This window comes from Heterodontus francisci, chromosome 9 (genome assembly GCF_036365525.1).
Source record: "Heterodontus francisci isolate sHetFra1 chromosome 9, sHetFra1.hap1, whole genome shotgun sequence".
NCBI classification, from domain to species: Eukaryota; Metazoa; Chordata; class Chondrichthyes; order Heterodontiformes; family Heterodontidae; genus Heterodontus; species Heterodontus francisci.
Genome location: NC_090379.1, coordinates 58793104 through 58817868, shown reverse-complemented (window position 1 = coordinate 58817868; position 24765 = coordinate 58793104). Strand labels below are relative to the sequence as shown.

The following is a 24765-nucleotide window of genomic DNA, read 5'->3' as shown; positions in this document are numbered from 1 at the left end:
ACCCTATAGAACTAGCAACAAGAATCATGGGTACTGCCACCATCTTCATTTCCATTGCAGTATCAGTTGTAGCTGAAGCTGGAAGAATATGACTTAGGCCAGGAGCTGAAAAGAAAAGTCCATCTGTATCAAACATTGACAGAAGTGTTACGTTTGTGCAGAAGTGGCTTTGATCGTAATATTTTTGATGGGTAAAGAAGTGTTGCTATGACCATACATAATAAAATATTCCTTATGAAATAGAAAGGAAATTCACGAATGCTAAAAGTCTGAAATGAAATAGATAATGGTAACATCTCTTAATTGACCTCTAGATAAACCCAGGGTGTTAATTTAACAGCAATTCAACTTTGTGACTTTGAGGTTCAAACGGCTACAAATACGAACATACAAACATACGAATTAGGAGAAGTAGGCCATTCGGCCCTTCAAGCCTGCTCCGCCATTCAATACGATCATGGCTGATCATCCAAACTCAGTAACCCGTTCCCGCTTTCTCCCTATATCCCTTGATCCCATTAGCCCCAAGAACTATATCTAACTCTTTCTTGAATATATTTAATGATTTCGCCTCAACTGCTTTCCATGGTAGAGAATTCCACAGGTTCACTACTCTCTGGGTGAAGAAATCTCTCCTCATCTCAGTCCTAAATGGCTTACCCCTTATCCTTAGACTGTGACCCCTGGTCCTGGACTCCCCCGCCATTGGGAACATCCTTCCTGCAACTAGTCTGTCTAGTCCTGTTAGAATTTTGTGGTTTTCTATGAAATCCCCGCTCATTCTTCTAAACTCTAACGAATACAAGCCTAATCGACCCAATCTCTCTCCATATGTCAGTCCTGTCATCCCAGGAATCAGTCTGGTGAATCTTCGCTGCACTCCCTCCATAGCCAGAACATCCTTCCTCAGATAAGGAGACTAGAACTGCACACAATACTCCAGATGTGGTCTCACCAAGGCCTTGTATAATAGCAGCAAGACATCCTTGCTCCTGTACTCGAATCCTTTCACTACGAAGGCCAACATACCATTTGCCTTCTTAACTGCCTGCTACACCTTCTTGCTTACTTTCAGCAACTGGCACAAGGACACCCAGGTCTCGCTGCACCTCCTCCTTTCCCAATCTATCGCTGTTCAGACAATCTGCCTTTCTGTTTTTGCCACCAAAGTGGATAACCTCACATTTATCCACATTATACTGCATCTGCCATGTATTTGCCCACTCACTCAACGTGTCCAAATCACACTGGAGCTTCTCTGCATCCTCCTCACAGCTCACACTCCCACCCAGCTTTGCGTCGTCTGCAAATTTGGATATATTACATTTAATTCCCTCATCTATATCATTAATATATATTGTGAATAGCCGGGGTCCTAGCACTGATCCCTGCGGTACCCCACTAGTCACTGCCTGCCACTTGGAAAAAGACCCATTTATTCCTACTCTTTGTTTCCTGTCTGCCAACCAGTTCTCTATCCATGTCAGTACCTTACCCCCAGCCCCATGTCATTTAATTTTGCATGCTAATCTCTTATGTGGGACCTTATCGAAAGCCTTCTGAAAGTCCAAATACACCACATCTACTGGTTCTCCCTTATCTATTCTACTAGTTACATCCTCAAAAAATTCCAGTAGATTTGTCGAGCATGATTTCCCTTTAGTAAATCCATGTTGACTTTGTCCGATCCGGTCATTGTTTTCCAAGTGCTCTGCTATTACTTCTTTTATAATGGACTCACTATTTTCCCCACTACTGATGTCAGGCTAACTGGTTTATAATTCCCTGCTTTCTCTCTATCTCCTTTTTTTAAATAGTGGGGTTACATTAGCTATCCTGCAATCCGTTGGAACTGTTTCAGAGTCTATAAAATTTTGAAAAATGACCAACAATGCATCTACCATTTCTAGGGCCACTTCCTTAAGTACTCTGGGATGTAGATTATCAGGCCCTGGGGATTTATCGGCCTTCTATCCCATCAATTTCCCTAACACCATTTCCCTACTAATATTGATTTCATACAGTTCTCCTTCTCACTAGACCCTATGTTCCCTAACATTTCTGGGAGGTAATTTGTGTCCTCCTTTGTGAAGACAGAACCAAAGTATGTATTTAATTGGTCTGCCATTTCTTTGTTCCCCATTATATATTCCCCCATTTCTGACTGTAAGGGACCCACATTTGCCTTCACTAATTTTTTTTCTCTTCACATATCTATAGAAGCTTTTACAGTCAGTTTTTATGTTCTCTGCAAGCTTACTCTCATACTCTATTTTCCCCTTCTTAATCAATCCCTTTGTCCTCCTTTGCTGAATCTAAGCTGCTCCCAATCCTCAGGTTTGCTGCTTGTTCTGGCCTTTTTTATATTTCTCTTCCTTGAATCTAATACTATCCCTAATTTCTTTTGTAAGCCACGGTTGAGCCACCTGTTTTATTTTTGCGCCAGACAGGAATGAACAATAGTTGTAATTCATCCATGCGCTCTTTAAATGTTTGCCATTGCCTATCCGCTGTCGACCCTTTAAGTAACATTCCCCAATCTATCATAGATAACTCGCACCTCATACCTTCATAGTTTCCTTTATTTAGATTCAGGACCCCAGTCTCGGAATCAACTCTCTCACTCTCCATCTTAATGAAGAATTCTATCATGTTATGGTCGCTCTTCCCCAAGGGACTCCGCACAACAAGATTGTTAACTAATCCTTTCTCATTACACAATACCCAGTCCAGGATGGCCTGTTCTCTAGTTGGTTCCTCAATGTATTGGTCCAAAAATACCATCACGTACGCACTTCAGGAATTCCTCCTCCGCAGTATTATTGCTAATTTGGTTTGCCCAATCTATATGTAGATTAAAATCACTCATAATTACAGTTGCACCCTTATTGCATGCATCTCTAATTTCCTGTTTAATGCCATCCTCTACATCACCACTGCTGTTTGGGGGTCTGTATTGCAACCCCCACCAATGTTTTCTCCCATTGGTGCTTCTTAGCTCAACCCATACAGATTCCACATCAGGATTCTCTGAGCTAATATCTTCCCTCACTATTGTATTGATTTCCTCTTTTATTAACAATGCTACTCCACCTCCTTTCCCTTTTTGCTTGTCCTTCCTAAATATAGAATACCCTTGGATGTTCAGTTCCCATCCTTGGTCACCTTGCAACCATGTCTCCGTAATCACAACTATATTGTATCCATTTATATCTATTTGCACGGTTAATTCACCTACCTTATTGCGAATACTCTGTGCATTGAGACATAATGCCTTTAGGCTTGTCTTTTTAACATTCTTAGTCATCTTAGCATTATTTTGTACTATGGCCCTATTTGTTTCTTGCCCTTGATTTCTATGCCTTCCACTTTTGCCTTTTTGTTTCCAGTCTTTCGTTTCTATCTTTGTTTCCTCCTCCTCAGTCTCCCGCTCAGGTTCCCATCCCCCTGCCATTCTAGTTTAAATCCTCCCCAACTAGCACTAGCAAATGTCCCTGCGAGGCCATCTGTTCCAGTTCTGCCTGGGTGTAACCCCTCCCGCTTGTACAGGTCCCACCTTCCCAGAACCAGTCCCGATGTCCCAGGAATCGAAATCCCTCCCTCCTGCACCATTTCTCCAGCCACGCATTCATTTGGTCTATTCTCCTGTTCCTATACTCACTAACGCGTGGCACAGGAAGTAATCCTGAGATTACTACCTTTGAGGTCCTGCTTTTTCATTTAGCTCCTAACTCCTTAAATTCATCTTGCAGGACATCCCTTTTTCTACTTATGTCCTTGGTACCGACATGTACCACACCACTGGCTGTTCACCCTCCCCCTTCAGAATGTCCTGCAGCCGCTCCGAGACATCCTTGACCGTAGCACCAGGGAGGCAACATACCATCCTGGAGTCTTGTTTGCGGCCACAGAAACGCCTGTCTGTTACCCTTACAATTGAATCTCCTATCACTATGGCTCTCCCAGTCTTTTCCCCCCTTTGCTGCAGAGCCATCCATGGTGCCACAAACTTGGCTGTTGCTGCTTTCCCCTGGGAGGCCACCCCCCAACAGTATCCAAAGCGGTATATCTGTTTGAGAGGGGGTTGGCCACAGGGGATTCCTGCACTACCTGTCTGCGCCTACTACTCTGTCTGGTGGTCACCCATCCCTTTTCTGCCTGTGCAGCCATTACCTGCGGTGTGAGCATCTTGCTAAACGTGCTATCCACGATGTCCTCAGCATCGTGGATGCTCCACAGTGAATCCACCTGCAGCTCCAGCTCCGTAATGCGGGTAGCCAGTAGCTGCAGATGGATACACTTCCTGCACGCATGGTTGTCAGGGACAGTGGAAGCATCCCTGATTTCCCACATAGTGCAAGAGGAGCATATCACGGGTGCGAGCTCTCCTGCCATGACTTACCTTTAGATTACTTAGTTACTCCCTATAAAAATACTAATTACAGTAGGGGCCTTGTTCTACTACAAACACTACCCACTGCAATCTAAAGTCCTTAATACATTATACTAATTCAAAAAAACACACTTTAGTACTACTCACCTTATCACTTGATCATGGCTGATCTGTTTGTGTTTCGAATTCCACACTCCCATCTATCCCTGATAACCTTTGATCCCCTTGCCTAACAAGAATCTATTAGAGATTAATTAATAAAGAAATTAGCAGTGAAGTAAAATACATTGGGGACACAATTCAATAGCCCCCAAAAACTGGCATGGGGATCTCACAACCCCAAGTTTGTGCAAAGCTAGAACCACTTAGAGTTAGCCTGCATCTTTTAAAGGGAAAGTGTATTCTGGCAGGAGAAGGTGCTGGAACTGTTTGTGAAGAAGAAACTGAGCAGGAAGAAGAGTGAATTGTGGTGTAACGGGAGGGGAGTGAGCGCTCTAAGGTTCTCTGATGCTACACCGGAGGCCTTGGCAGACGAAAGGAGGAGAGAGGTTCTTTATCCACAGGGATCCAGGTGGTCCTCCGACACTGTGCAAAGGCAGTTGTAGCAGACAGCCCTGGTGGTCAATGCCAGCAATCAAGCCCGAAGGCCTGGATGCAGTGCCACAAGAAGTTCAATGACCTCATTGATACAAATGGTCGAGGTTAGTGGTTTCATCTTCAAATGCCATATCCCACGTGCTGCACCACTAGCCTCACTCAGTGCTCAATGCACCACACCCCCATCACTCTCCTACCCACATTCTCCATCAACCATGGCTCATACCTCACATTCATAGCTTCACCTCACCTTCACATACTTAGCACTCCTGCAAGCTTCACACCCATATTTCACAGTTTGCACACACTGTAAGCTATTCAACCATGACAGGCATCTCTGTGTTAGCTGTGGCTCAGTTGGTAGCACACTTGCCTCTGAATCAGAAGGTTGTGGTTCTCTGGCAAGAGAGAATGAACTATATTCAGCTCTCTGCGAATACAGAGCGTCAGTGACTATCCTTATGCAAATTGGGAGGTGTTGCAAATTAACACCTGCTCCAACCTGGAAGGAGCCCAACATATATAAATTCACGGCCACAGTCATCTTCACAGCCACAGGTAATGCTGCCTTCATCCTGCTCTGAGGTTGCAGTTATCGCTGCAGCTGGTGGCAGATATCAGTGAGGATATTCTTACTGAAATTCAGACATTTGAACACTGCTCCTCACTGAAGTTGAAGGAGAATTGCTCCCTGAACATTGAACTCCTGCTGAGAGCCCTTCCACCCTCCTCCCTATTCCAGCAACTTGTCCTGCTCTGTGTTGCCTCTGCACATCTCCCTGTCATGCTGTCGTCCAAATGGAATCCATCCTGCTGCTGAATAAGTGTTCAGCTGTAAATAACATATGTCACTGTGACTGTATGACCATGCACAGACTCTGGTAATGTCTCTCAGAAGAGACTGACCTCCAATTGTCTTGGAACCCCCTTGCCATTGGACCAGGACCCCACTCTGTCAAAGCGATGTAGTGGCCGGCGTGCAACGATCATCCCACCTTTAAAAAGAAATATGCACAGGCATCTTCCACTCTGCAAACTGAAGTATGAGACCTGGAACGTCATGACCCTCATGAACAACCCCTAAGAGGTTCAGCTGCGCACATTTGAGAGAGTGTTAGCTGGAGCGTTGAGCTCCAAAATGACACTACTGGTATCAAATTAGTGTTACGTGCTGATTGACGTCACAATCTTTCTACTCTGCCAGATTAGACAGATGCTCCCAGCGTGTGCTAACACCCTCCCTAAAACATTGTCCAGTGCAACTCACACCAGAATTGTGCATGTGTGCCACTGACACCATTTTGGAGCCAAAACAGCATTCATAGCACCCAAAGACAGGAGCTGAATTTACAGCCTTTATATTTTACAGGATATAATATTCCTTTCCCTTTAAAACTGCACATCCTCTGACTTGTAAGCAAAGATTTTTTAATAATCATTAAAATCTTACAACGCAAATCATTTACATAGATTTACATCAAATGTACAGCCCAGTTGGTCCATACCAGTATTTATGCTCCACACAAGCCGCTTCATCTCACCCTATCAGCATACATTCTATTCCTTTCTTCCTCATGTTTATCTTGCTTCCCCTTAAATGCATCAATGCTATTTGCCTCAACTATTCCTTGTTCTAATGACTCTCCGGATTAAAAAATTCTTGAATTCCCTATTGGATTTATTGGTGACTATCTTATATGTATGGCCCCTAGTTTTGGGCTCCCCCATAAGTGGAAACATCATCTCTATGTTTACTTTATCAAATCCTTTCATAATTTCAGGTCACCCTCAGTCTTTTCTTTTCCAGAGAAAACAGCACCAGCCTGTTCAATTTTTCCTGATAGATATTACGTCACAGTACTGCTTTGTCCGTGTAAATCTATTTTTCTACAGTGTCTGCATATCCTTTTTATAATTTGGAGACCAGAACTGTGCACAGTACTCCAAGTGTGGAGTAACTGAAGTGGGATTTAAGCCTCACTGGCAAGGCCAGCATTTATTGTCCATCCCTAATTGCCCTTGAGAAGGTGGTGGTGAGCTGCCTTCTTGAACTGCTTCTGTGCGTGTAGGTACACCCACAGTGTTGTTAAGGGGGAATTTCCAGGATTTTGACCCAGCAGCAATGAAGGAACATTGATATCATTCCAAGTCAGGATGGTGTGCGACTTGGAGGAGAACTTGCAAGTAGTGGTGTTCCCATGCATCTGCTGCCCCTGTTCTTCTCGGTGGTAGAGATTGCACGTTAGGAGTGTGCTGGTGAAGGAGCCTTGGTGAATTACTGAGGTGCTTCTATACAAGTTTAACATACTTTCTCTGTTTTTCAATTCTAGCCTTCGAGAAATGACCCCCAGTGCTTTGATTGTCTTTTCAATGTCCCGTGTTGCTATTTTTAGTGATTTCTGTATCTTTACCCTAGATCCCTCTGCTGCTCTACCCCATTTAGGCTCTTATTTTCCAAGGCACATGTGGTCTCTTTATTCTTCCTATCAAAATGCACCACCTCAAACTTAACGATATCGAAGTTAATTTGCCATCCCTCAGTTTGGTGTCATTTGCACATTTTGAAGCTGTGCTTTCAATTCCCAAATCCACTCAAAAATCTTACTTAAAATAATAAAAAAAAACATTGTTTATATGCTCTCTATTTACTGAAAACAACTGACTTCAGAGCAGATTTTCAGGACAGAATCGTTACTTATCTGACACACACAGAGCAGCCAGTCAGAAGGTCACGGGGAACACGCAGTTTGGTATTTTCCTACATGCTGTGGAGCTTTAATGTTTCATTGACTTCATGGGCTATATTTTGTGTAGGAGGCAGGGCTCCCAGCACTGGGACAGAAAGGCAGTTGGACCACCGCCTCTGCATTTTTGTGGTGCCCCTGGAACGATCCTCTGGTGTTTTTTCAATTAAAGATTCACAAACCAGGATCCCACCACCACAAGCTACCAGCCATAGGGCTGGCAGCTCAGCAGTATCAGCAGCGACTGATGGACCCAGGCCCAGCGCTGGAACCTTGGACAAGAGGTAGGTGAGGCAGGTCACTGGGGCCAATCTCAAAGGCCCTGGCGACAGGGTTGGTGGGTGGTCATGAAGTCCGGGGTTGGGTTGGGTTGGGGGGGGGGGGGGGGGGTAATGTTGTTCACAGTGGAGGACCACTGTGCCCACAGAGGAGGGTCCCCCCCCCAAGCCCGCAGGGAGGGCAGTTTGTGTTGCAAGGCATCCTCCTTGCCTGGCAGAGGTCCTGCCCTGCTGCTAGTAAGATTCCAGCAGCAGCAGTACCAGGCCTTAAATTGGCCATAAATAGGCAACTTAAGGGCCTCAATTCACCCCTGGGCAGGAAGACCATAGTCAACCTATCCCGCCCCCAGGAAGATTGGTTGACGATGGGCTCTCTGCCCCACCATCCCACCCAGTCCACCAATTGCGACACTCCATGCGCTCCCCAGACTCGGAGGCCCAAAAAATCCCAGCCCACATCTCAGTTCCCTGCACAGAGACCAGCCGGATTGACAGGCTGGGTCTCCAGTCAGGTGGGAATTGGTCAGTGAAAACTGCAAAAGCAGGTAGGTCTGTGCTGCGATCGGGGAGGCAGTGGGGGGTGGATTGACCAGCAGTGGTTGATTGTAGTTGGGGGGGGGCGGGGGAGGAGGATGGAGACCTTTTGGGGAGGGGGGGGAAATCGGAGGCCTTGTGGTTGTGGGGGGTTGTTGGTGGCCTCATGCTGGGATTGGAGGCCTCGGGGGGGGGGGGGGGGGGGCGGTGGAGTTGTTAGGGGTTGGCCCGATTGTGGAGGCTTCTCAGGCAGGCACCAAGATCCAGAGGTAGATGTGAAGGCATTTAGCTCATAAATTGACCAAGCCCTCGCCTCAATGAAGCTGCCAGATTCCTGATGCTCAGAAAACCTGTCTGACAGTAGTTAAAGTTGAAAAGCTAATGACAACGAGTCTCACAGTCTCCTTATCATATTTAAAGTTCCAACCCACCTCCCTGGATCGGGTTGGTTGCCCGCCAATCTTCCCACCTCAATTAAAGCCAGAAATGGGTGGATTGGAGGCGGGTTTGGGTTGGGAAACAAATTTGAGACTTTAACTCCTCACCCAACCCAAACTCATCCTTTTTGTTTTCGATTAAAATTCAGCCCCGAGTTCACACTGCCAACAGGGATCCTCACCCACTAGCAGGATATATCAGAAGATTGTGGGCACCCTGCCATTATTATCCATCCATTGACAGTTAATCACTGGCACCATGCCCATGATTTCCTGATATACTTTGCCTCCTATCAAACTCCAAACATTGCTCAAATTAGGGAGTATGCTTTGTAAAAGAAGTAAAATCTCTGGCAGGAAATGAATCCAGTTTGTAGATTACATAAAAAGTGAATATATTTATTTTATTTTTTATTTAGAAATACAGCACTGAAACAGGCCCTTCGGCCCACCGAGTCTGTGCCGACCAACAACCACCCATTTATACTAACCCTACAGTAATCCCATATTCCCTACCACCTACCGACGCTAGGGGCAATTTACAAGAGCCAATTTACCTAGCACCTGCAAATCTTTGGCTGTGGGAGGAAACCGGAGCACCCGGCGAAAACCCATGTGGTCACAGGGAGAACTTGCAAACTCCGCACAGGCAGTACCCAGAATTGAACCCGGGTCCCTGGAGCTGTGAGGCTGCAGTGCTAACCACTGCGCCACTGTATCCTGGCAACTAGCATGCTAAAACCCAGTATTGAGAAGCTAGTATTTCATATTTAAATCATTCACACTGTAGACTGTTAAAGGCCTGAAAAAACATATGTAGGAGTGCCAGTCACTCAGATATTCTACTCAGAAAATGATTACCATGCAAAATTTCCCCACTATCTGTTTTATGAGACCAGGAGAACTACTCTCAATGTCACTATGTAGTATGCGTACAATTTTCAGTAAATGACATTCCTCATTTGTTGTACAATGACAATGTTGTATTTATTCACTACACAGTATACATATTTCAGTATGTGATAAGCACATTCCATTAAAAAGTGCACTGCTTCGCTATGCAATGCAGGCATCTGCAGACATCAATTTATAAAAGCCCAAATGATTGATCCTATTTATTTTTATTTGTATGATGCATAAGCAAGTGTCAGATTCAACTATTGGAAGAACAGTGGTTCAAACTATAACCCAAATTCAAATAAGGACCTCTCAATTAGCTCATTTTCCAAACTACAAAGTTTTAACAATGAGAAATCTGTAATAACCAAGGTCAGTCCTATAAGTTTTGAAACAGTCTAATTCTCATAGCAAGCAAGCTATTTTCATGCAACTCTGGCGTGTATGGCCTTCCTTTTCGAAAACCATCACATTGGACTGAATTGTTTGGCCCTTTTGATGCAATGAACAGAAGCGGATTCAGGACCTGAAAACAGTCCTGACTCCTGTTTCCCGCAGAAAATTCAGCCTGTGATTTGGAAAAACATGGAAACAATGCTGGGTTTGAATGTTTTCTGTTGCAAGTTATTTTTCGAGAAGTCTTGGAATGTCCGCGTGTTAAAGTAGATCCCAGCACAATTCCTTTGTCATGGAAATACTTCAAAATTACAACATAGAAATACACCATTTGGCCCAACCAGTTGATGTTGGCATTTACCCTCTACAAAGTAAATAGTTATAATTACATTTACCAGCCCTGTTCTCCTATCCCTTTATCCCCCTTTTCCTTCAGCTACTTATCCAACCTAATCTTGAATATTGACATAGTTTCTGCCTCAACCACTAATCCTGGAAATAAATTCCAAGGCATCACACCCCTCTGTGTAAACAAGTTTCTTTTGCTCTCTGTTCTAGATCTCAAATTTAATCTTCTATCTATGGCCTCTCCTTCTAGACCCTCAACTACTAAAAACAGAATTTGCAGTTAATTATTCTGGACTCATTACTGAAAGCTTACCAAAAACTCAACCTCCGCTCAGTCCGAAGGTATGACGCTGAGCTTCCGGTTGTTTGCCATTTCAACACACCCCCCTGCTCTCATGCCCACATTTCTGTCTTTGGCCTGCTGCAGTGTTCAAGTGAACAAAGCAAGCTCTGGAGACAGAAGCGGAGTTAATGTTTCAGGTCTGTGACCTTTCATCAGAACTGGCAAAGGTTAGAAAAGTATTAAGTTTTAAGTATGTTTGGGGGGGGTGGTGGAGAAAGGTAGTGGGGAAGAAAACAAAAAAGGGACGGTGTGTGATAGGGCAGAGGAGATTAAATAACAAACATGTCATGGGACAAAGGCAAAGAGCATGTTAATGGTTGCCGTGAAAGACAAAGCATTAGTCCAGAGAATGTTAATGGCAGAATAATGAGCAGCTCTGTCCAAAAGCACATGATAAATAGGCGCATGTTTAAAAAATAAAATAATTAGAAAAAAAATTAAAAAGGCCAGTCAAGCTCTGAAATTGTTGAACTCAATGTTGAATCCGCAAGGCTGTAGCGTGCCTAAATTGAAAGATGAGGTGCTGCTCCTTGAGCTTGCACTGATATTCACTGGAACGCTGCAGTAGGCCAAAGTCAGAAATGTGGGCATGAGAGCAGGGTGGTGTGTTGAAATGGCAAGCAACCAGAAGCTCAGGGTCATGCCTTCGGACTGAGCGGAGGTGTTCCGCAAAGCGGTCACGCAATCTACGTTCGGTCTCTGCAATGTAGAGGTAACCGCATTGTGAGCAGCAAATACAGTATACTAAATTGAAGGAAGTACAAGTAAACCATGCTTCACCTGGAAGGAGTGTTTGGGGCCTTGGATAGTGAGGAGAGAGGAGGTGAAAGGGCAGGTATTACACCTCCTAGAATTGTGTGGAAAGGGAACGAGGTGGCCGTGGTGATGGAGGAGTGGACCAGGTGTCACGGAAGGAACGATCCCTTCAGAATGCTTACAGGGGAGGGGAAGGGACGATGTGTTTGGTGGTGGCATCACGCTGCAGGTGGTGGAGGATCAATTGGATGTGGAGCTGGTGGGGTGGAATGTGAAGACAAGGGGAACCTTGTCACAGTTCTGGGAGGGAGGGGAGAAGTTCTGGAAATGGGTCAACACGGTCGAGGGCCCTGTCAACCACAGTGGAGGAGGGGTAGGAGGGGGAACGGACAATCCTCGGTTGAGGAAAAAGGAAGACATGTCAGAAGCAGTGTTGTGGAAGGTTGCATCATCAGAACAGGTGCATCGGAGACGAGGAGAATGGAATGGAGTCCTTACAGTAAACAAGGCATGAGGAATTGTAGTCGAGGTTACCGTGTGTGTCGGTGAGCTTATAATGAATACTAGTGGACAGCCGATCCCAAGAGATGGAGACAGAGAAGTCGAGGAAGGGAAAGGAAGTGTCGGAGATGGACGATGTAAAGCTGAGAGAAGGGTGGAAATTGGCAGCAAAGTTGAAGTTTTCCAGGTTGGGGCGAGAGCAGAAAGCCGCACCGATTCTCAATGTACCGGAAAAAAGGTGAGGGAGGGGCCCCGAGGAAAACTGAAACAAGGAATTTTTGACATATCCCACGAAAGGACAGGCATAACTATGACCCATGCAGGTACCCATAGCAGCACCTTTTATTTGAAGGAAGTGAGTCGAGTCAGAGTCTTACAGCACAGAAACAGGCTCTTTGGCCCATCGTGTCTGTGCCGGCCATCAAGCACCTACCTATTCTAATCCTATTTTTCAGCACTTGGCCTGTATCCTTGTATGCTATGGCGTTTCAAGTGCTCATCTAAATACTTATTAAATGTTGTGAGGGTTCCTGCCTCTACCACCTCTTCAGGCAGTGTGCTCCAGATTCCAACCACCCTCTGGGTGAAATTTCTTTTCCTCAAATCCCCTCTAAACCTCCTGCCCCTTTCCTTAAATCTATGCCCTCTAGTTATTGACCCCTCCACTAAGGGAAAAAGTTTCTTCCTATCTACCCTATCTATGCCCCTCATAATTTTGTATACCTCAATCATGTCCCCCCTCAGCCTTCTCTTCTCTCAGGAAAACAACCCTAGCCTATCCAGTCTCTCCTCATAGCTGAAATGCTCCAGCCCAGGCAACATCCTGTTGAATCTCCTCTGCACGCTCTCCAGTGCAATCATATCCTTCCTATAGTGTGGTGCCCAGAACTGTACACAGTACTCCAGCTGTGGCCTAACTAGCATTTTATACAGCTCCATCATAGCCTCCCTGCTCATATATTCTATGCCTCGGCTAATGAAGGCAAGTATCACATGCATTCCTAACCAGCTTATCTACCTGTGCTGCTGCCTTCAGTGATCTATGGACAAGAAGGAGTTGAAGGAGAAGTTGTTCAATGTGAGAACAAGTTCAGACAGGCGGAGCAGGGTGGTACTGGATGGGGACTGGTTGGGCCTCTGGTCAAGGAAGAAGCGGAGAACCCTCAGAGAGATTGGACGTCCATAGCGAAGAGGAGGCTGCTAGGGCCAGGAAACTGGAAATTGTCAAAATGACATAGGGTGTTAGAAGAGTCACAGATGTAGGTGGGAAGAGACAGGATCAGGGGAGAAAAGACAGAGTTAAGATATGAAGAAATAAGTTCAGTGGGGCAGGAACAGGCTGAAACGATGTGCCTACCTGGACAGTCCTGTTTATGGATTTTGGGAAGGAGGTAGAAGCAAGCTGTCCAGAGTTGCGGGACTGAGATTGGAAGATCTCTGGAGGAGATGAGGTCAGTAACCGTTCTGGAGACACTGGCTTGATGTTCGGTGATGGGGTCATGGTCCAGGGGGAGGTAGGAAGAAGTGTCTGAGAGTTGGCACTCAGCCTCTGCAAGGTAGAGGTTGGTACGTCAGACAACAACAGCGCCACCTTGGTCAGTAGCTTTGATCACAATGTTGGGGTGAGACCTGAGAGAACGGAGTGCAGCAAGTTCAGAGAGAGACAGGTTACAGTGAGTGAGGGGAGCGGAAAAATTGAGACGACTGATGTCACGCTGTCAGTTCACAATGAAAAGATCAACAGTGGGTAACGTGCCAGAGGGAGGGGTCCAGGTGGAGGGAGAATACTGGAGGCGGGTGAAAGAGTATATAGGTCGGGAGGAGGGCTCTTCCTCAAAGAAGCTGCACAGTGGCGCAGTGGTTAGCACCGCAGCCTCACAGCTCCAGCGACCCAGGTTCAGTTCCGGGTACTGCCTGTGCGGAGTTAGCAAGTTTTCCCTGTGATCTTGTGGGTTTCCGCCGGGTGCTCCGGTTTCCTCCCACAGCCAAAGACTTGCAGATTGATAGGTAAATTGGCCATTGTAAATTGCCCCTAGTGTAGGTAGGTGGTAGGAGAATGGTGGGGATGTGGTAGGGAATATGGGATTAATGTAGGATTAGTATAAATGGGTGGTTGTTGCTTGGCACAGACTCGGTGGGCCGAAGGGCCTGTTTCAGTGCTGTATCTCTAAATAAATAAAAAATAAAGTGAGCCCAGAGGCTAAGGTGATGAAAGAGCTCAATGTCATGCCGAGTGCAAAATTCACTTAGGTGGGGGCATAAGGGTATAAAGCTGAGTCCTTTGTTAAGTACAGATCGTTCAGAGTCAGAGATGGGAAGTTCAAAGGGTATTGTGAATACATGGAAAGGGGTCAGATTAGGAGAAGGGATGGGGTCAGAGGGAAGTGATGGGGAAGAAGGATCTGGAGGGGTGTTAGTCCCCATGAACTGCTCGAACTTGTGTTCTTTAACACCTGAAAGGAAGAGAAAAAAAGCATTTGTTAGTGCGTCGGATAAAACGAAGGATGAAATGAAACTGTGGAGCAGAACAGCTTTGAGATGAGTCGGTGCTTCTGGAGAGACAGGACAAACATGTACATGTGGATCTCAGGATGTGGCGAGAGCAGCAGTCCGAGGAACTCGACAGCCTTGCGGACTCAACATTGAGTTCAACAATTTCAGAGTATAACTGGCCTTTATTTATTTTTTAAAATTATTTCTTTTTTTTTTAAAACATGTGCCTGTTTATCATGTGCTTTTGGACAGAGCTGTTCATTATTCTGCCATTAACTCTCTGGACTAATGCTTTGTATTTCACCACAACCATTAACACGCTCTTTGCCTTTGTCCCATGACATGTTTGTTATTTAAACTCTCCTGCCCTATCAAACATCTTCCCTTTTGTTCTCTTCCCCACCACCACCCCCTCCCCCGCCCCCACCTTCACATACTTAAAACCTAATACTTTTCTTACCTTTGCCAGTTCTAATGAACTTTAACTTTAACTCTGCTTCTCTTTCCACAGATGCTGCCTGACCTGCTGAGTATTTCCAGCACTTTCTGTTTTTATTTCAGATTTCCAGCATCTGCAGTATTTTGCTTTTATTACCTCAACATTGGAAATGGACAATCTTAAATGCCTATGCAGTTGAGGCTCACCAAGGAAAGTGACCCAAGGCTGAAATAATGCTCTTAGGTAGAGGAGTCGTAAAACAGAAAAGTATCAATAGGATGGTTCTGAGGTTCAGCAGCACAAGAGGAAGGAGCCCTGTGGTGTTAGAGAACTGTGGTCAGCATTCTGATGTTTTGCAGTACTTTGTGTCTTGGGGTTCGAACTATGGAGAGGTGGTGATGGGAAATGAAGGCTCCTTGGATCCAAGGTTTATGGCCGATCCTAGAGTTTGGTAACACTAGGTGGGGTGGGATGGGTTCCAGGATCTGGGAACATGCCAGAATCTTTAAGCAATGGGAGTGAAGGGTCCCAAGAACATGAAACTACTGAGATCTAGAACACTGAGTTAGGTCCTGGGTGTATCAAAATTGGGATGGAGGGTCCAAGAGTTTCGTAGCCCTCGAGAGGCAGGCCCCGTAAAGCAAGGGAGACAGGAATCCGGGAGAAGTAAAATAGTGATAACTGGGTATAGGAATATATAGGATGGGTTCTACATCTGCACACTATAATAGAAGTTTCCCTTGATCGGAAAGCACTTGGAGACTAAGGGGGGGTGATATAGTCTCAGGTTCTTGGTGCATTTGTGGGTTGCCAGTGTTTGTCTTCAGTGGGGATGAGTTCTGTATTATGAGAACAATGAAAGAGGGGTCACAGGATCCAAGAACATGGGGCAAGAGTCCTTGTTACAGCTGCACTAAGAAACTGACACTGAATAAAGGCCCCCTCAACAAATAATCTATAAAAGGGGCCTGGGGTATAAAGGCTTCCTTAAAAAAAAAACTGACACTGTCTCATGGCAGAGGGGAGCCTTCCCAGGGCCTGAGATTACTGGATGGGCTGGTGTCTAGGAGCAGTGGGGGAGGCAGGGGGAAGAGGGCCCATGAAAAGCTGGCACAAACCCTTTGCTGGTCTATAGTCTGACTCCAAAGCAATCAAATCCAACCTGACTTTTTCCTGTTTCTCTCTCCACAGATGGTACCAGACCTGCTGAGTATTTCCCATACTTTGTTTTTATTTCTGACTTTTTCCTAGTCTCTCAAGCCAATTTTTAATGTTAAAACACTTGTGCCAGGATTTTGCGGTAGTAATGACAGTGAAACTATCAGCGTTCACAGTCATCGCTCCTCTGAAACCGTCAGCAACTTCTGAAATCTGCACGTGTGGCTAAACACAGAAATCCTGAAGTTGCTGTCAGTGATTCCACACTTCTCCTACATACGAACTAGGAGCAGGAGCAGGCCACTCGGCCCTTCGAGCCTCCTCACCATTCAATACGTTCATGGCTAAACTGATTACTCCACATGTAGGGCGGCACAGTGGCGCAGTGGTTAGCACCGCAGCCTCACAGCTCCAGCGACCCGGGTTCAATTCTGGGTACTGCCTGTGTGGAGTTTGCAAGTTCTCCCTGTGTCTGTGTGGGTTTCCTCCGGGTGCTCCGGTTTCCTCCCACATGCCAAAAGACTTGCAGGTTGATAGGTTAATTGGCCATTATAAATTGCCCCTATTATAGGTAGGTGGTAGGGAAATATAGGGACAGGTGGGGATGTGGTAGGAATATGGGATTAGTGTAGCATTAGTATAAATGGGTGGTTGATGGTCGGCACAGACTCGGTGGGCCGAAGGGCCTGTTTCAGTGCTGTATCTCTAAACCAAACTAAAAAAAACATTTCCACCTACTTCTGATAACATTTCACCCCCTTGCTTATCAAGAATCTATCTACCTCTGCCTTAAAAATATTCAAAGACTCTGCTTCCACTGCCTTTTGAGGAAGAGAATTCCAAAGACACACGACCCTCTGAGAAAAAAAATTTCTCCTCATCTCTGTCTTAAATGGGCAACCCCTTATTTTTAAACAGTGACCCCTAGTTCTAGATTCTCCCACAAGGGGAAACATCCTTTTTACATCCACCCTGTCAAGACCTCTCAGGATCTTACATGTTTCAATCAAGTCACCTCTTGCTCTTCTAAATTCCAGTAGATACAAGTCCAATATTTTCTCGTAAGACACCCCATCCATTTCAGGTATTAGTCTAGTAAACCTTCTCTGAACTGCTTCCAATGCATTTACATCCTTCCTTAAATAAGGAGACCAATACTGCACACAGTACTCCAGATGTGGTCTCACCAATGTCCTGTATAGCTGCAGTGTAACCTCCCTACTTTTGTATTCAATTCCCCTCGTGATAAACGATAACATTATTAGCTTTCCTAATTATGTGCTGTACCTGCATACTGAGGGTATGTTGTTGAGGTCCCCCAGAATACAATTCGAAATCAGTGAATTAATGAGGACTCCCACTCTGTGACTGGTGGAATGCCACAAGGATCAGTGCTGGGGCCTCAGCTATTTACAATCCATATTGATGACTTAGACAGAGAGTAATGTATCTAAATTTGCTGATGATACAAAGCTAGGTAGGAATGTAAGCAGAGAGGAGGACAGAGAGAGGCTGCAAAGAGATATAGACAGGTTAAGTGAGTGGGCAACAAGGTGGCAGATGGAGTATAATGTGGGGAACTGTGAGGTTATTCACTTTGGTACTAAGAATGGAAAAGCAGAATTTTTTTTTCAAAAAAGGTGTCAAACTCGTAAATGCTGATGTTCAGAGGAACTTGGCCGTACTTGCACAAGGAACGCAGAAAGTTAGCATGCAGGTATAGCAAGCAATTAGGAAGGCAAATGGCATGTTGGCTTTTATTGCAAGGGGATTGGAGTACAAGAATAAAGAGGTCTTGTCACAATTGTACAGGGCTCTGGTGAGAGGATTATGGATGCTCCGTCATTGAATATATTAAAGGCAGAGACACAGATTTATGGTCTCTGGGAACCAAGGGATATGGGGAACGGGCAGGAAAGTGGACTTGGAACCGAAGATCAGCCACGATCATATTGAACAGCAGAGCAGGCTCAATGGGCCATATGATCTGCTCTTCTTTCTTAGTTTCTTAAATGTCTCCAAAATATTCCATGTTTTGTTAAATAATTTTTTAAGTGTTTGTTTAGCTTCTACCTTAATTCCATGTGGATGTCCCAATCATTTATTTTGCTATCTGTAAAATTAAAAAATTAAAAGTGAAGGGATGTAATAGTTTTTACTTCCCTGTTTGCTGTCTGTGAGAATACTTCAATGTGATTAGCTGTTTACCCTGCTTGATAATTCACTGTTGCTGGATACTTGGAGATCTCCTTGGCTTGGCGCCAGATTCAAATTGACGTCAGAAAAGAGGAAGTCTATGCCACAGAGATCACTAGATCATTGTGGACAGTCTTTTTTTTTTAGGTCACCAACAGCACTGCTGCTTCACGGTTGACAGCAAAATTCAGCCCAAAGTATTATAAACGCCAAGTTACTGTCTAGTTGGGATAGGAGTGGGGTGCAGTATGACCGAGAAAGAGCACATCAGTGGTAGGCTAGGACATGAAAGCAATCCAGGAGGCTGGCCTGGCCAGGAAGGACTCAATCACACAAGAAGAACAGAAGTTGACCTCTGACACAGATTAGGCCTTGGAGACAAAGCATAATAGATGTGTTCCTGACAGGAGTTGGATAATTTCATGGGCAAGCTGATTTTTTTTCGGTATTTTGCAAATTGTATTTTTACCTTTATAGCTGGCTTGAGGAAAATACTTTCAAAAGGCCGTTTGAGCAATTTGATTAGTTCACCTTCCATCCATTGCTAAATTCACCTGACTGTTTTCAAACTCCATAAAATTTTGTCAGTAAACATTTAGCTGGTGCAGACCTATCCAATTCTGATTTGTTGCCGATTTATGAAAACAAATTTTGAGCCACTCTGACAGTTTGTGCCAATCTCAGTGCACGTATCCAAGGTACTACAGAGGAAGTGCGGTGTCTAAAATCTTAGGATAAGAAAGGCATTCAAAATGCCAAGTTTTTAATTATTTTCTATTAGCAAATAACAGCATCAATGTAGAACCATAGAGGTTTATGGCACAGAAGAATTCTATTCAGTTATCATGTCTCTGTTGGTGCTTTGCTACAGGAATCCAAAACTAATCCCTCTCATGAGAGGATTATGAAGGGTTTTGTTAAGATTAGACACAGAGAGCAGGGGCAAAATTCAATACAAAACAGGCGTGCAGATTGCATTGCTTTATTAACCCAGGCCTGTTACCTGCTGTTTTAAATGATTTCTGCATTCAACCAGTGCTAACTTGCTGATGATTGGTTGGATGCCTGAGCAGAGGGCCAATATTGCAAGTGGCTAACATCACTTAAAACAAGCATGCCCTGCTTAAAGCTAGCCTGCACCTCTTTAAGGGGAGGTGCATTATGGCTGCAGCATATGCTGGTAATCTCACAGGATGTGAATCTGTCCTGGGGAACATTGAATAATGGAACAACATGGGAAAGAGCAGGCTCCAAGGTCCTTGGATGTTTTGGTGGAGGAAGTGGAAGGTATCCTTTTTCCGCAGACGGCCAGGAAACCCTCTGGACACATGCTCAGAAGGCAACGATAGCAGATGCCATGGAGGTGAATGCCAGAAGTCAAGTCCCGAGTACCTGGACGCAGTGCTGCAAGAAGTTCAATGACCTCCCATGACTGGTCAGTGACTGCATCTTCAAAGGAGATATCCCATCAACTGCATAAATAGCCTCAGGCACTGTTCATTTCACTACACTACACCCCCCTTCACTCACCTACCAACAATCTCTATGAATCAGAACTCATACCTGACATTCTTATACTACACGGTACCTTCACACACTTAGCGCTCCTGCAAACCTCACACCTACATCTCAACTTGCACACGCTGCCAGTTATTCAGCCAAACACATTGCTTGACACTTACTGGCAGTTCCCTATCTCTTGCATGACAAGGTGGTGCACAACCAGTGGCAGCAGGAGCTAACCAGAGGGAGGAAAAAAAAAATGCGCCTGCATGTCCTGAACCCCATGGAGGAGATAGTGCTGCCCAATATTGGGACCCGCATTGCTGAGGCCATGGCCAAGGGTGGGGCTGAAACTGAATCCTCCTTCTCACATCCCATAAGGATGAGAACATAAGAAATAGGAGCAACTGTAGGCATATGGCCCCTTGACTCTGCTCTGCCATTCAATAAGATCATGTCTCATCTCTGACCTCAATTCCACTTTCCTGCCCAGTCCCCATATCCCCTAATTCCCTTAGTGTCCAAGAGCACACCATATGGCTCATCGAGTCTGCTCCGTCATTCAATATGATCATGGCTGATCTTAGGATTCAACTCCACTTTCCTGCCTGCTCGCCATATTCCATGATCCCCTGAGAGCCAACAATCTGTCTATCCCAGCCTTAAATATATTCAACGATGCAGCATCCACAACCCTCTGGGGTAGGGAATTCCAAAGATTAACAATCCTTTGAGTGAAGTAATTTCTCATCTCAGTCCTAAATGATAGGCCCCTCGTCCTGAGACTGTGCCCCCGTGTTTTAGATTCCCTGATCAGCAGAAACAATCTCTGTGTCTACCCTATCCACCCAAAAGGCCTGCTCGGGTATAAAATTGAAACCCGACCCGGGCCCGACGCGACCACAGCCAACCCGAACCTGACCTGAGTCCTTTAATTATTTTTCGCGCCCAACCCAACCCAAATATCGCAATAAATTTAATGATATCAAACATGTTATTGTGCTCTACCTTGTCCAAATGGTAATACTTGTGATCCAGTTCATCTGTTCCGGCAGCAGGCTACTCCTGCAGATGGAATTGTGGGAAATCATGGGTGAACCTGATCCTGTGAGTTCCTGCAGGCAGCACTTTCCAGTCCAGCCTGACCCAAGCCAAGCCCGAATGCTGGACTCAGAATATAGACCCGACCTGAACCCAACATATGTAGTCAGGTTCAGGTTGGGTAGCCAGGCTTTAATCCAGCCCCTTTAGAATCTTATCTGTTTCAATGAGATCACCTCTCATTCTTCTAAATTCTAGAGAATACAGGCCCAATTTACTCAGCCTAACATAGGACAACCCCTCATCCCAGGGACCAATATAGCAAACCTTTGCTGCACTGCCTCCAATGCAAGTACATCCTTTCTTAAATGTGGAGACCAAAACTGCACACAGTATTCCAGATGTGGTCTCGCCAAAACCCTGTCTTATTCCAGTACTCCAATCTCCTTGAAATAAAGGCCAACATGCCATTTGCCTTCCTAATAGCTTTTTGTACCTGCATGTTAACTTTCTATGTTCCTTGTACAAGCACACCCAAGTCTCTTGGAACATCGACACTTACAAGTTGCACACCTTGGAGGCGGCACAGTGGCGCAGTGGTTAGCACCGCAGCCTCACAGCTCCAGCGACCCGGGTTCAATTCTGGGTACTGCCTGTGTGGAGTTTGCAAGTTCTCCCTGTGTCTGCGTGGGTGTTCTCCGGGTGCTCCGGTTTCCTCCCACAAGCCAAAAGACTTGCAGGTTGGTAGGTGAATTGGCCATTATAAATTACCCCTAGTATAGGTAGTTGGTAGGGAAATATAGGGGCGGGTGGGGATGTGGTAGGAATATGGGATTAGTGTAGGATTAGTATAAATGGGTGGTTGATGGTCGGCACAGACTCGGTGGGCCAAAGGGCCTGTTTCAGTGCTGTATCTCTAAACTAAACAATAAACCTTTTAAAAAATATTCTGCTTTTCTATTCTTACGACCAAAGTGCATAACTTCACACTTCCCTACATTATACTCCACCTGCCATCTTGTTGCCCACTCACTTAACCTGTCTATATCTATCTGCAACCTCTCTGTATCCTCCTACAGCTTACCTTTCAACCTACCTTTGAATCATCAGCAAACTTAGATACATTGCTCTCGGTCTCTTCATCTAAGTCATTCATATAGATTGTAAATAGCAGAGGCCCCAGCACTGATCCTTGTGGCATTACACTGTTTACTATCTGCCAATTTGAAAATGCCCCGTTTATGTTCACTCCTTGCTTCCTGTCTGTCTGTTAACCAATCATCTATCCATGCTAATATATTACCCCCAACTCCATGAGCCCTTATCTTGCCAATTAACCTTTTGTGAGGCATCTTATTGAATGCCTTTTGGAAATCCAGGTATATTACATCTATTAGTTCCCCTTTATCTACCCTATTAGTTACATCCTTAAAAACTCTAATAAATTTGACAAACAGGATTTCCCTTTAGTAAAACCATGTTGACTTGTTCTAATCATACTGTGCTTTTCCAAATGCATTGTTAAAACTTCCTTAATAATAGATTCCAGCATTTTCCCAATGACTGACATTAGGCTAACTGGCCTGTAGTTCCCAGTTTTCTCTCTCTCCCCTTTCTTGAAAAGCAGTGTGTAACATTTGCCAATTTCCAATCTGATGGGACCATTTCCGAATCTAAGGAATGTTGGAAAATCATAGCTAGCACATCCATTATATCTGCAGCTATCTCTTTTAGAACCCTAGGATGTAGGCCATCAGGTCCCAGGGATTTGTCAGATTTTAGTCTCTTAATTTTCTCCAATACATTTTCTCTACATTTCTTTAATTTCCTCACTCTTTTTAGCCCCTAGGTTACAGCCTATTCCTTGTATCGAACTTGTGTCTTCTACTGTGAAGACAGACAAAATATTTGTTCAATGCCTCTGCCATTTCCTCATTCCCCATGATAATTTCTCCCGTCTTGGCTTCCAAGGGACCAACATTTACTTTAGCTACTCACTTCCTTTTTATATACCTATTAAAAGCTCTTTCAATCTGTTTTTATGTTACTAGCTTGTTTACTCTCATTCTGTTTTTTCCCTTATCAACTTTGTGGTGGCCCTTCGCTGGTTTCTAAAACACACCCAATCCTCAGAGTTGCTGCTCTTTTTTGCAACGTTGTAAGTCTTTTCTTTTAATCTAATACTATCCTTAACTTCCTGAGTGAGCCATGGCTGGGACTTTTTGGCTGGGTTTTTGTTCCAAAAATCTAATCTATCTCTGTCTTGAATATACAGAACGATTGAGCATTCACAGACCTCTGGGGTAGAGAATTCCAAAGGTACACGACCTTTTGAGTGAAGAAATTTCTCCACATCTCAGTCCTAAATGGCCACCCGCTTATCTGAAAATATAACTACTGATTCTAGATTCTCCAGCCAGGGGAAACAGCCTCTCAACGCGACCCTGTTAAGTCCTTTAAAAAATGAGATCAACTTTCATTCTTCTAAATTCCAGACAGCACAGGCCATTCTACTCAATCTCTTCTCACAGGATGACCCTGTTATCCCAGGAATCAATGTAGTGAACCCGTGTTGCATCCCCTCTAAGGTAAGTTTATCCTTCCTTAGGTACGAAAACCAAAACTGTACATGGAACTCCCTGCTAGTTACATCCTCCAAAAACTCTGCACAACTCGCCCCAAAAGTGTACGTGTGCCACAATCGCCATTTTGAACCCCAAATAGCACCTGTAGTGCCCAAACCACAGATGCTGCCAATTCCAATAATGCACCGAGTTTCCACTTGTAAGAGCAAGAGCAAAATTTGAGGCCATCAATATAAGATAGTCACCAAGAAATCAAACAGGGAATTTAGAAGAAACTTCTTTGCCCAGAGAGGAATGAGAATGTGGAACTTGCTACCACAGGGAGCAGTTGAAGCAAATAGTACAGATGTATTTAAGGAAAACTAGATAAGCATATGAGTGAGAATGGAATATAGGGTTATGCTGATAGGGTTAAAGGAGAATAGATGGAGTAGGCCCAAGTGGAGCATAATCACCAGCATTGACTGGTTGGACTGAATGGCCCTTTTCTGTGCTGTATATTCTATGTAATATGTATTCCCACGGCCTTGCTTTCTCCCCGGAACCATGCATTTCCTCACCTTTAAATGTTTATCTATTCTTCCCCTAAAAGATGTAGCTGGCTCCATCTCAACTCCAAAGCATTCCATACTCCAGCAATGTCATGAAGTTTCTGCCAAATTCTCGCCTTACTCAATGGCAATTCTAATTTGATGACCCCTTCATCATGGTGTTAACAGTCAATAAATGTTGCTCTTTCCCTTTTTCTATACTTTTATAGGTTGAGACAATATGCATGTAACCAAATAAAAATACAATAAAGTGCCATTTTCACTGGGTTACAAAAGGTCTGAGATCGATCACATAGCCAGATGAAATCTTTGTTATCAACCTTGTAACAATGGAGCCACTTTGAAACACAGATGGACAGCCACTGTAACCTAAGTCACTGGAGCAACTCTGGAGAAATAGATACATGAAAGGTTGATTTCAAGCAGGGTAGGAATGTCATGTAATAACAAGATAAGTAGTACAAAGTATCTATTATTTCGCAGAGATGCAGGCCAGAATTTTACGCCACCCCAGCGAGCCGGATGGTGGCGAGGGGGTGGCATAAAATTGAGCGGGAGGTTCCGGGAGATCTTCC

The 24765-nt window shown here is 44.7% G+C and overlaps 1 protein-coding gene across 7 annotated transcripts in view; it reads right to left on the bottom strand.

Moving 5' to 3' along the window:
- LOC137373803 (E3 ubiquitin-protein ligase pellino homolog 2) overlaps positions 1–24765 on the bottom strand; it is a 416880-nt gene that overhangs the window by 376822 nt on the left and 15293 nt on the right. For 2 of the 7 annotated variants that reach the window (XM_068039205.1, XM_068039206.1), the window contains exon 2: positions 4541–4633. The exons of the other annotated variants lie outside the window; for them this stretch is intronic. The gene's annotated coding sequence lies outside the window, so the exon portion shown is untranslated. The remainder of the gene's footprint in view (positions 1–4540; positions 4634–24765) is intronic. 7 annotated transcript variants of the gene reach the window in all.